The sequence below is a fragment of the Pistacia vera genome, unplaced genomic scaffold, assembly GCF_008641045.1.
Source record: "Pistacia vera cultivar Batoury unplaced genomic scaffold, PisVer_v2 Contig43, whole genome shotgun sequence".
In the NCBI taxonomy this organism is placed as follows: Eukaryota; Viridiplantae; Streptophyta; class Magnoliopsida; order Sapindales; family Anacardiaceae; genus Pistacia; species Pistacia vera.
Window position 1 is genome coordinate 800,097 of NW_022196257.1, and position 12,274 is coordinate 812,370.

Sequence of the window (12,274 nt, forward strand, 5' to 3'; positions counted from 1 at the left end):
TGATTAATGAGTGGTTTTTACATGTTAAGACAACTTGCAAAAGCACTTATTACACCTCAAATGTATAAATAGGCACCTCTCTTCACAAAAGAGGAGGCGGAGCATATGAGAGCTGAGCACAAACAAGAGTTTCAACCATTATTTTTTCTCTGTAAATAAAATATTTTTCCATTTTTGTACGCCTTACAGGCAATATCAGAAAAATAGTCAGAGAATAATAAAATAACAGTGGATGTAAGATTCGCTTTAAGCATCCGAACCACTATAAAAATCCCTCTTGTCAACTATTATTTATGTTTCTGCAAACATATATAATCTCTGTACCATAATCAACTCCAATAATCATTCATGTGTAATTTTTAAGAGCAGCTTAGCACTTTGCACGTGCGAGTTATTTGTGTTAAAATCACGCATCAACAATAAACATGCTTAATTTCTTTCGAACAGGAATGAGTCGGCTGGTGATCATTAAATTAACATGAAAATTTCTTCATTTAATTTACAGTTATGCATACCCTGTCAACATGTTGATACTTTCAGCATCTAATATCAAAATATTATAATTAGAATAATGTTATACTTATAACTGAGTCATATAATTAAACATACAATTAGACAAAAAAACATGACAAAATACTTATTTTACATTAATTTTATAAAAAAAATTGTCTGATTATATGATTCAGTGGTAAACATAGCATTGTTTTTGTAATTATTGACCATGCTTATATAGATAAACAATAGGCATCCTTTCTTTCATGTAATGTTTTCTTTTTTTCATTCTTAGGTCTGAATTTTATGTCCACACATGAATTTTTTTTTTTTTTCTTGGTACAGTTTTTAGGTTCGAATTTGGATTATATACATGAGAAAATCACATATATAAAATTCCATGTTATTTATAGTTCAAGTAATATCTGAAACATGTCTAACTAAGAAACCTAATTAATGTAGTACTGTACTGTCAGTGTAATGTTGCTAAAATCTCAATATTGTAAGAGCAACATTTTCATATTTAAAATTGTAATATTCCACGTGTACAATGTTACGTCCGTTAAAAACATAATAAAATCAACGTTGTGGAGCACGAATTCAAGAGAATGTATTTATTTTTACCATATCATATATATCATCACTGTGAATACATAGACGTAAAATTCGTATCTGCAGGCCAAACAAGGCAGACAAGCAAGCAGCAAATCACAAAACTATGAATCCATGAAAATGATAAGCGTGTTTTCTTTCTTTTCTACATATCCATTATATTATTATTGTATATTCTTCTAACAACGTAATTATAATAAGATAAACCAAACGCGGAACCCGCTCTTCTTTCACTCTGTAGAGCTCTTCAAGAGACAACACTTCAACTGCATGGATAGGATACTTTCTCCGCTGCCTCCTGCAAAACGTCTATTTAAATTACATTAAAAAACAACGCTTCAACATATTATATTACCCAATGTGATGGAATCACCAGCTTCCAGGTAGCAGAACGTTTTTTATTTGAAATTAATTTCACCATTTATTACATTTGACGATACTTTACCTGTAAAGCATGCTATCAAAGCTACTATCTATATTGGTGAGGAGGAGGGGAGATGAATAGACGTAATGGGAGCGGTGGGGATTGGTAAACTGGTGGGGCGGAGACTTGTAGACTGGTGTAGGAGGGGAGGAGACTTGTATTTATAGGGCTTTTCGGTTGGTGGTGGTGGGACTTGTGGACTGTGTAGGAGGTGTGTGGGACTTGTACTTGTAGGGCTATTGGGTGTTGGGGGTGGTGGGGCTTGTGCACCGGCGGAGGAGAACTTTAACTGGTGGTGGTGGGAGACTTGTGAACTGGTGGTGGAGACTTGTACTCAGGTGGTGGTGGAAGACTTGTGCACCGGGGCGTGGTGACTTGTAAACGTGGTGGTGTTTGTGAACTGGTGGTGGAGACTTGTACTCAGGTGGTGGTGGGAAGACTGTGCACCGGGGCGGTGGTGACTTGTAAACCGTGGTGGTGTTTGTGAACTGGTGGCGGACATTTGTAGATGTATGGAGGAGGAGGAGGAGGAGGTGAAGATTTCTGGTGGTGGAGGAGAAGAGTAACGTAGTCAGCTGAGGGTTCAAAGGAAAGTAGAGAGATTGTTAAACTAAAAGAGTGGCCAAAAGGGAGGCCATTGAACTCCCCATTTTCACTACAAATATTAAATGGTTGTTGCTTTTGCTTGTGCTCTCAAACGAAGCCTCTCCCCCTCTTTATATGAGATTTTTTTTACCTTTTTCCTCATAACTTATAATGGTAAATTTGACTTTAATTACAACAATTTAACCCTAATCATTGAAGATCATGTATGACTTGACTTTTATTTTGAGAGGTATTTGGATTGTCTCTAAGTAATTTCATAATTTCAGGAGAAATGGAAAGTCTTTGTAAAGGATTTTTCTATAACTATTAATGAGGATCAGCTTTGAAACATGAATTTAATTGCCTAACTTTCTAGGAATTTTTGGCCTTAATTGGGAAAATTATGGGACCAATCGGCCAAACTTTCTTCTTTTTGTCCCATCTCTCTTCACACTGACCATAATATTTCTCTCACATTTTAATGCGTCCAAGTAAATTTCCTTCAAAAAAAGTAATAGATTTATCCATAATTTTATTGCAAAACACATGATATATATTTATGATCTTATGATTATGTCATATAAATCATCAAATGATTGTCAAATTAAACCCCATACTTATGCTTAATGTATATACTCAGATTGATTAGTCATTAAAATAGAGGCCGAACGACTTCGCATACCCAGGTTTATCGAAACGACAAGTTGGTACCCAAAGGTTTTGAAACGACAAACAGGTACCTTCCGTCATGTTCTGTTAGCGATTTCTCGTTTGTTCATAGTAAAAAGCTAAAATGCCCTAAAAGTTTGATATTTTAGTTTTTTATAAATTTGAAAATTTCTAAAAAACCCCTAGGTTTGCTAATTTAACTAACACCCCCCATATATAAAAATTTGTTAAATCAAAAACACCCCGCCCACTGCAGTGCCAGATTCCAGCCACCCCATCGGAATCTGGCCGGAAATTGCGTTACGACACAGACCCTGTCGGATCTATGTCGTAACTGTCGATCTGGCCTTTTTCTCGGCCAGATTCGTGGCTGATCTGGCCGGAAAAGGCCAGATATACGGCTAGATCGTGCCGTCGTGGCCGCAAAACTCCATCTGCGTGTGTCGATGGCCAGATCTGGCCTTTTCTGGCCAGATCAGCCACGATTTGGCCGGAAAAGGCCAGATCGACGCGTTACGACACAGATCCGCGGTCTGTGTCGTACGCAATTTCTGGCCAGATTCCGGCTGCATTGGTGGGGATGTTTTTGTCATTTAACAAACTTTTTATATATGGGGGTGTTTAGTTAAATAGCAAACCTAGGGGGTTTTCTAGAAATTTATAAAAACTAAAATATCAAACTTTAAGGGCATTTTAGTCTTTTCATTGTTAACAAACAAAATCACTACAGCACATGACGAAGGTACATGTTTGTCGTTTCAAAACCTTTTAGATCCAACTTGTCGTTTCGTTAAACCTTGGGTATACGCAAGTCGTTTGGCCTTAAAATAGACCACATAATGGGCATGATAAATCACTCTAATTTTAATTTTCTCTTAACAATTAATTATATTGTAATTGAAGCAGCACTTTCAAACTCTAGATTCTAGAATAGGTTCGGTTCATTAGTCTCTGTTATCATACAATCTTTCAGCATTCTGAGGAAAGTTAATTTATCTTCTTCTTTGTAAAAGGAAAACGCAGAAAGTACATTGTGTTTATTTTTAAATTTAAATTTATGATTAATTAACCTGGAGAAGCAGTCAAAACGTACGTGTTTCAATTCACCGTCGTGTTAAAAGAGACAGAGATGGAGTTTGGTATATGAACCAATTTCATTGCATGGGAAAATACGTGGAGAGTTTAAGTGGTGCCAGAATCGCGATTTCTTTTTTTATTTGCTTGACATTGCATTTTTAATTAAATTATCAACTTGCATGTATACATATTTTAAAGCATGTCGATGATGATAGCTTGGGATTTTACGGTTAATTTCATTAATTTATTATATCTCCTTTTTCACTGAAAATTATGGTCACTAACATGAGATTAAGAGAAATAAACGAAAAATATAGAGTATACTTTCAAATCACATACTCATTAGGATATATTTTGAAGAAATAGAAATAGAATTTTCAGATTATCTTTCTAAAAGATGCATAATATCTTTTAATTAACCTTAGGGATTGGCCTGACATCAAGAAATTTATTAAGTTTCTGGATTCAAACATTACGACACTTACCACAATTGGTTTACCTGATCATTTAAGCTTGTAAGAGATTATTAAAGTACACAAAAGTTGGTCTAACACCTCGGTTATCCATTAAACATACAAACAATCTCCATAATTATCTCTTATTGACCTCAAAGATGGACCCTATTACAATCTTAGCGTTAGTCTGGTATGGTCCAGCCTAAAACTATAAACAATACATATAATTAGTTAATTATATAAGAATGGAGTATCTTACTTCTTTTCAAGCCAAATACCTTTCAAAATGGATTTTGCACATTAAACCAAATTAAGAATGCTTAGGTCGAAAAAGGTAGCTCTCAGCCATATTGTTGTTATTTTAGTTTAAGTAATTAATAATTATAACAAATTAATTAATTACTAGCAGACTAATGATAAACCATAAAGTAACACGTCTAGAACTACATAACATATAATATATAAACTATAATTAAAAATACATTGGTGGATCCGTAAAATAACATATATTTGAATGTAAACTTATAGTCCTATTACTCATTAGTCAACTACGTTACATTAAATATATTATCACTAATCACCGCGCCAAATGGATAAAGAGCCTTGAACCGGTCATCATCTTTGAAATTAATTTAACTAACCATGATGACTACTAGTTCATGGCTGCGATTTAATTATACTTTTGCATGCATGTAACATACAAAGTCTCTAAATGCACCCATCATCATTAATTGTAAAGACTTATATATTAAATTTTGGTAAAGCTCAAGAAATATGTAGCCTTTTAGTCTTTTCTTCTCCTCTTTGTTTGTATACTGTTGAAATGTTCTGAGTGAAGAGATAATTAAGAAAAAAGAAAAAGAAAATTCTTACGTATTGAAGATGATAGATGTTGATGATTGGGTGTAGGGCATGTCGGTTCATATTTTCTACCATATAATAAGAATTAGGGACAATTAGGAACTGGGATCTTGAATTTAGGTAGATCTAAGACTAATTCAAATTAATTAATTATATAGGTTTGTTATTTTAATTATATTGTTGTGTGTTAATTCTAGAACTAATCTACCTGAAATGAAATGATAATTCATCTTGTTAGGTATATGCTTTTGAAGATGCCATGCAAAATTGATAGTTTGATGTGATGATATAAACTTTCATTGTCAATCAAGTTATCAATCTCGTTCCACAATTTGTTTCTGCCAAATATTTATCTAAGTAAACGTATTTACCATCTCTGAATCCCCCAAACTTTTCCTGTAAGGATTTGTGTTACACCATCACTCACCAATTGGGTCACAGCTTTGTACCCCTTCAAGAAGCAGAGATTTTACTGAAGTTTTACTCAAATTTTTAGGTGCAGAACAAGAAAATGCAATTCCCCAGTCTCCATGCTGCTCTCAGTCTTGAAGAGTGTTGAGGACTGCCAATCAGTCTCAAGTCTTGAAACACTTAAGTGTTATAAATTGGATCTACACGACTAGCACGCTCAAGTCTACTGTTTATAAGAGACAGGATATAAACCAATGAGCCCACCCAGTTTTATTAATACACAACTCAACACTTTAATTCCCAAATGCATTAGCTTCCCAATCCATGAGGGGTCACAAGATTTCAAAAGTGAAATTAAATTCATGCCAGCCCCAGTTGCCATTAGCTACTCAGCCTATTAAATATGCTCTTAATCTTATACAGCGCGTATTTTGTCGCGTATGCCACAGAACATGTTAATAGTATGACAGGAACAAAATGAAATCATTCAACGATCCCAAACATGAGAATAAATATGCTATATTAATTGTCAATCTCAAAAGGTCAAAGTTTTTTCATCCAACTGTTGAATATATTGAGAGAATCGAAGAAGAAGCCATTTCGGAAAAAAATTTACTGTTCTATATTGAATAATGCTTTTACAAAACTTTTATACATAACAGATGCGAACTACCCCAACTAACTGCACTCAGCTACTACGGTTAACAATTAACACACTTACATCTTAACTAATCTTCACATTAACTATATACAACTAACTTATGCTTAACACCCCTCCTCAAATTGGTAGTGAAAAGGTCTAAAACCCCAACTTGTGTAACAACTTGTAATGAAGGATGCTACCAAGTGCTTTAGTCAGTAATTTTGCTGGCTATTCTTCAAAAAGGGTGTGGCAATTGTGATGAGTCCAAGCTTGAGTTGATCTCCAACAAGTGCTTTAGTCAGTAAATCTATTGGCTGTTCTGCAAAAAGGGATGTAGGCAGTTGTGATGATCCAAGCTTGAGTTGATCTCTAAAATATGGCAGTCGATCAATATGTTTTGTCTCTCATGAACAATGGGATTAGAGGCAATATGATTTGTAGCTTGGTTGTCACAATGGAGAGGAATAGACAGTAGTTTTGATCTTGAAAACCAAGTTCTGTGAATAGTTGTATCAGCCAAAGAATTTCACATACAGTTTAGGCCATTCCCCTATGCTCTGCCTCTGAAGATGATTTGGAAATGGTGGGTTGCCTCTTAGATTTCCAAGAAATTAAAGACTTTCCAAGGAAATACAATAGCCAGCACTGATTTTCTTGTCATGACAAGATGCCCATTCAGAATCACAAAAAGCTAAAATTCATGGTGTTTTACAGGAAAAACAGTCCTAAACCTGGGGCTGACTTTATATATCGAACAACTTTGAGAGCTACATTCATGTGGGACTGTTTGGGCTTATGCATGAATTGACTTAGCAAATTGACAGAAAAACTTAAATCTAGCGTGTCATACAAGTTAAGCAGTTTCCCTATTAATCTTTGATAGATACTTGGACCAGAAATCAATGATCAGTGGTAGGAAGAGTCATCATAAGCTGCAGATATCAATTTTAAGGTTGAATCCATTGGAATGGCAGATGGTTTAGAACTTGACAAACCAGATTCTAAAATTAACTCCAACGCATATTTTCGTTGGCACAAGCTAATCTCTTTAGAAGATCTTGCAACCTCACCCCCAAAAAATACGTAAGCGACCCAAGTCCTTCAGCTATTTTAGAATGCAAGTTCCTTAGTTTGCATCTTCTCATCATTGTTTCTTGTGATCAGAATATCGTCCACATACACTAGCAATATCACAATATCAAGAACAACCTTCTTAATGAACAAGGAATAATCTGTTTGGATTGGCAAAAACCACTAGCAACAAAGCTTGTGTAAGCTTGTAATTCCAAGCTCTAGAACCCTGTTTTAATCCATCAGGGATTTGTGAAGCCTATATTCTGCCCCCTGTTTACAAAGCCATGTGCCAAAGTCATAAATCTCTTCTTGTAAATCCCCTTGGAGAAAGCATTATCAACATCCAATTGATAAGATTCCAACCATACATTGAAGCTAAGATAAAATGGTCCTACCAAGACCATTTTTACAACAGGGGAAAAGGTTTTGCATAATCCACCCCAACCTGTTGAGTATACCCTTAGCCACCAATGAGCCTTGTACCTCTCTAGAGAACCATCTGTCCTATATTTCAACTTATAAACCCATTTACGACCATAGGAGTCTTACTAGGGGGTAAAGGGACAAGGGACTAGGTCTGTTATTTTTGTAATGCCTCAATCTCTTTTTGATGGCAGCAACCCAGTTTGGCTTGAGAAGCTAAGAAAGAAGCTAGGTTCTACTAAATTGAGTTGAGACAAATAGCTTTGTAGGAAGAGAAATGTATCATATGATAGAATTAGAAATAAGATAAATTAGTATTGGTTGAGAGGAAGATGAAGGGATGGACAATAAAACTAAAGTCCAAATGGGAAGTCGTTTAGGTCTACTGGACTGTCTTATAGGAGTGCAAAGGCTAGTTAATAGGATGTGAGGTAGGCTGATTATCGAAAGGGGAAATAGGCTAATGTAGTAAGGGACATGCATGGTCAATAATAAACTGAGTAAAATGGGAAAGGAGAAGATTGTTTGTTATGGACTGGACAACAAGGAATTCATCATTTAAAATGTGATCAAGAGGAATATGTTGTGAAGGTTTGGACCAGGTGAAGGGAATATATTTTCATAGAAATAACATCTCTGGAAACTGAAACTTTGTGAGAGGAAAGGTTATGCAACAATAACCTTTTTTGTGTCAAAGAATAACCCAAAAAGACATGGTGTGGACAAGGGACAACTTATCTTGTAAGGAAGAACAGTAGCATAAACCAAAGATCCAAACACCCTAAGATGATCTAAGGAAGGAGGTTTACCAAAAAAATTCAAAAGGAGACAAACCTTTCAAAAAGAAGAGGGAACCTATTAATCAAATAGACAGCAGCCTGCACACAATAACCCCAAAGATGGTGGTAATTAGCCTGAAATTGCAGGCCCTAGCCACTTCAGTATTGCTTAGTTTTCCTCGCAACAATACCATTTGTTGAGGAATATAGGCACAAAACTTTGATGCACAATACCTTTGCTAACAAAAAAGTTACAGTTTTTATTAAAAAAATTCAAGCCCATTATCGGTTCTAATACATTTAGGGACAAATGATATTGGGTTTGTACTATTTGAAGAAATGTTTGATGGTGATAAAAGAATCAGACTTATATTGCACAAGAAAGATCCAAGTGACTCTAGAAAAGTCATCTACTATAGTGAGAAGTATTTGGCATTACCATGGGTTGGTGTCCCCATACATCCATGTGTAAAAGATCAAAATGCAACTAGAGTGAGTACTACTGGAAAAAGGACTCTAGTTTCTTTGCTAAAGGGCAAACGGGCAGTGTGGAGTACATACATGTTTATTTTCAGTTGTGATGCATAAGTTGCAGAGTTGAGTAAGGATATACCTAGCCTTCAATGCCATAATTCAACCTAGATAGGTGCAGCATAGAAAAAAATGAACCAGGTAAACCAACATTTTATTTAATTGCAAATCAAAAGGTACAACAATTTTTGTTTTTGAAGACAGAACATTTGAAAGCTTACTAACAACTTTATTCGATTGCAATTTGCTTACATATGTAAACTAATTAAAACCTAAAGAAATTTTGGAAGTTGGATCAGAAGTATAGACCTTGGTTATCTTACCAACCCCCTCAACTTGCCACTGTAACGATCCTGAATGCAGACAAAATCAAGATAAAAGTGATAGCACAATTATTTGAAGTAGTGAATTTTGAAAAAATAAATGTGTTTAAATTCTGGAATGTGTAATACTTTGGAGAGATGAACCCATTGTCCAAATCCACAGAGTCTATGTTTAATGTGTGTTTTGGTGCCATTAGGTAATCCTACAGGGTTTGTGAAAAGGGCTCTAAAGGAATTGGTGATTGTAAACTAGAATAATTGCAAGTCATATGATTGTGGCTCTTGTATCTATGATCCAACATCATTATTCATGCAAGAGAAGTAAGCATTAATAGGGTCAGAATTATACCTGCAAGATTAGCGTTGGAGTAACATTCTGTTTCCCCAATAGTTGAAATCTGATTATACTAGTAGACATCAACACAGACCAACAGGGCATTACAATTACCATTTCCAGCATCTGATGAGTCAAATTGGACTTTGCATAGTCACTTGATTCACAACAACTTTTGTTTTAGAATTTGTTCTGCTCTTTTGAATTGGTAATCTCCATACCCTATTCAACTTGTAGCAATTCCCCGTTTGTGACCATGCAAGTGGAATATTCGATTCAATATAGGGTTTTTTACCCTTATACCTCTGACTTGAATTCTGTCCTTTGTATTATTCTAGCATAGAGGGCAGTGGAGACTTCAGAATTAACATTCATACCAGTGAGAATTTTCTGACTTTCTCTTGATTCACAACTGAGAATGCTTGTTTAACACTTGGCAATGGATTCATAAGTAGAATTTGACTCCTCACCATAGAATATGAGTCATTTAAGCCCATTAAAAATTGTAATAATTCTGCTATTAATGTGCTCAAGAATGCTTTTGCAGAAACCTATTTTGGTATAGGTAGACCTGGCAAAACGGGTTCAGACCTGCAGGTCGGTTCGTACCTGGGTAAAAAAATAGGGTATGGTCCATATATTGAACCCGTTTTTTTTGGACCCGTACCCGGGGTTCACCCGTTTTTGCAAATCCCTAACCCCCTACCCTAACTCACGCAACTCAACTCTATCCTGCCTCTCATCTCTCTGCCTCTCAATCTTCAACATAACATCTCCTCCCACCTCTCAATCTCTTATCGATCACTGGATGTGCGTCGAAAGAGAGTTTCGTGGTTTTGTGGAAAATGAGAAGAAGAGAAGTCGAAGAGAAAAGGAGGTGAGGAAGGTTATTGGATCGAAAGCGGAAAGAGTATTTAGGAAATGGGGCTAAAACATCACAAAGAGGAAAAGGGTTTTGTATGGTGAAGAAGTGGGATTATGAAGGAGAGAGGAGAAGAGGAAGGGAGTTTACCCTTGATGAAGATGATGTTTGTATGAAGAGGAATGTGTGTCACAAGAAGAAAACAACAGTAGGAAGAATAGAAGTTGGGTAGAAAAGTCTGAGAAAAAAGGGTTCTGTATTAGGAAATTAATTTTCTAAAGATGGGTACAAGTCACACCATGGGTTTAAGTTTCAATGTTAATTATGTTCAGTCACATAGTACAACTCCATCACTGCCTGTAGATGCAATTCTTCCATTATTCTAAATTGATTTTCAGGTTGTCATTGTAAATGGCAATTAAGTTGCTTCTGTAAGAGGTCGAAAAAATAGAAAGCTACAGACTCACAAAGTCATTAGGAAAGAAGGAAGAAGACTCGTGGGTTGGAGGAAAGAAATATGTGATGATGATGAAGATGGATTGTGATTTCTTGATGATACTCTAGTTGTGAGAGAAAAGAGCAAGACAAACAAGTCGGCAAAGGCGAAAGTATGTGTACCTTCAGATTCAGATTTTGTGTCTTCTGAGTCATCTGATTTTGATTATACAATCTCAGAGGAAGAGAGAGAATAGTGAGAGAAGCCAATGAATTGTGTGGGTATCTGAAAACTATTTCAAGGAGTTCAGTTTCCTCAAAAGGGTGAAACTGCAGAAACTAAACCTGAGAGAGAAAAACGGGTCCACCCGTACCCTTATAGGTAGGGTACGGGTCTAATATTTTGGACCCATATATTTCGACCCCGTATTACCCGTACCCGTTTGATCCGTACCATAAAGACTCGACCCGTTACCCAGCCCACCCACCCATTTTGCCAGGTCTAGGTATAGGTAGGCTTACTAGTGAATCCAATTCATCCCAAAAGAACTTAAGTTTGTTGTAGTATATGCCACCGTGTTTGTTCCTTGAGTGACATTGGCAATTTCTCGTGAAGACCAAAGATTCGAGTTTCGTTAACCTATGATATTGCTCTTTCAAGTCTTGTCAAACTTGAGAAGCATCGGTTGAGTAAACAATCCTATTGAAAATGTCCTTTGATACCAAGTTGAATATCTACGCAAGCACCAATGAATTACATCGTTCCCATTGCAAAACTAATTGAAAGTGAATAAGGTCCTTGTGCAGGTTCCATTGACAAAACCTAGCTTTTTTTCGCACACAAAAGACAATCATTGCCCTATTCCATATCCCATAATTCTCAATCCCTTGTAGCTGCTCGAGACCTAAAACAGAACCAGTTGTATCTGAGGGTGAACATAAAGGGAGAATTGGAGTCAATCGAAGGAATTACAGATTCTTCAGTCGAAGATGCCATAATCGAATCAATAGATTAGCTTCGGAGAGCCGAACTAAACTGAAGAAGACAAACTTCATCAGATCCAAACAAAACTTCAAAGAGACAAACTGGAACAGAAGAACGAGCTGAAGCTGAACGGTAAGAATTTCAAGCTCCTTGAACTTAATCAAAGTGAAATTTGAGTTTGATTGACCCTAGTTTTGCGGAAAAAATTGTTGCTCTGATACCATGTTGAATATATTGAGAGAAATCGAGGAAGACGCATTTGGCGAAAAATATATTGTTTTGTTATTGAATAATGCTTT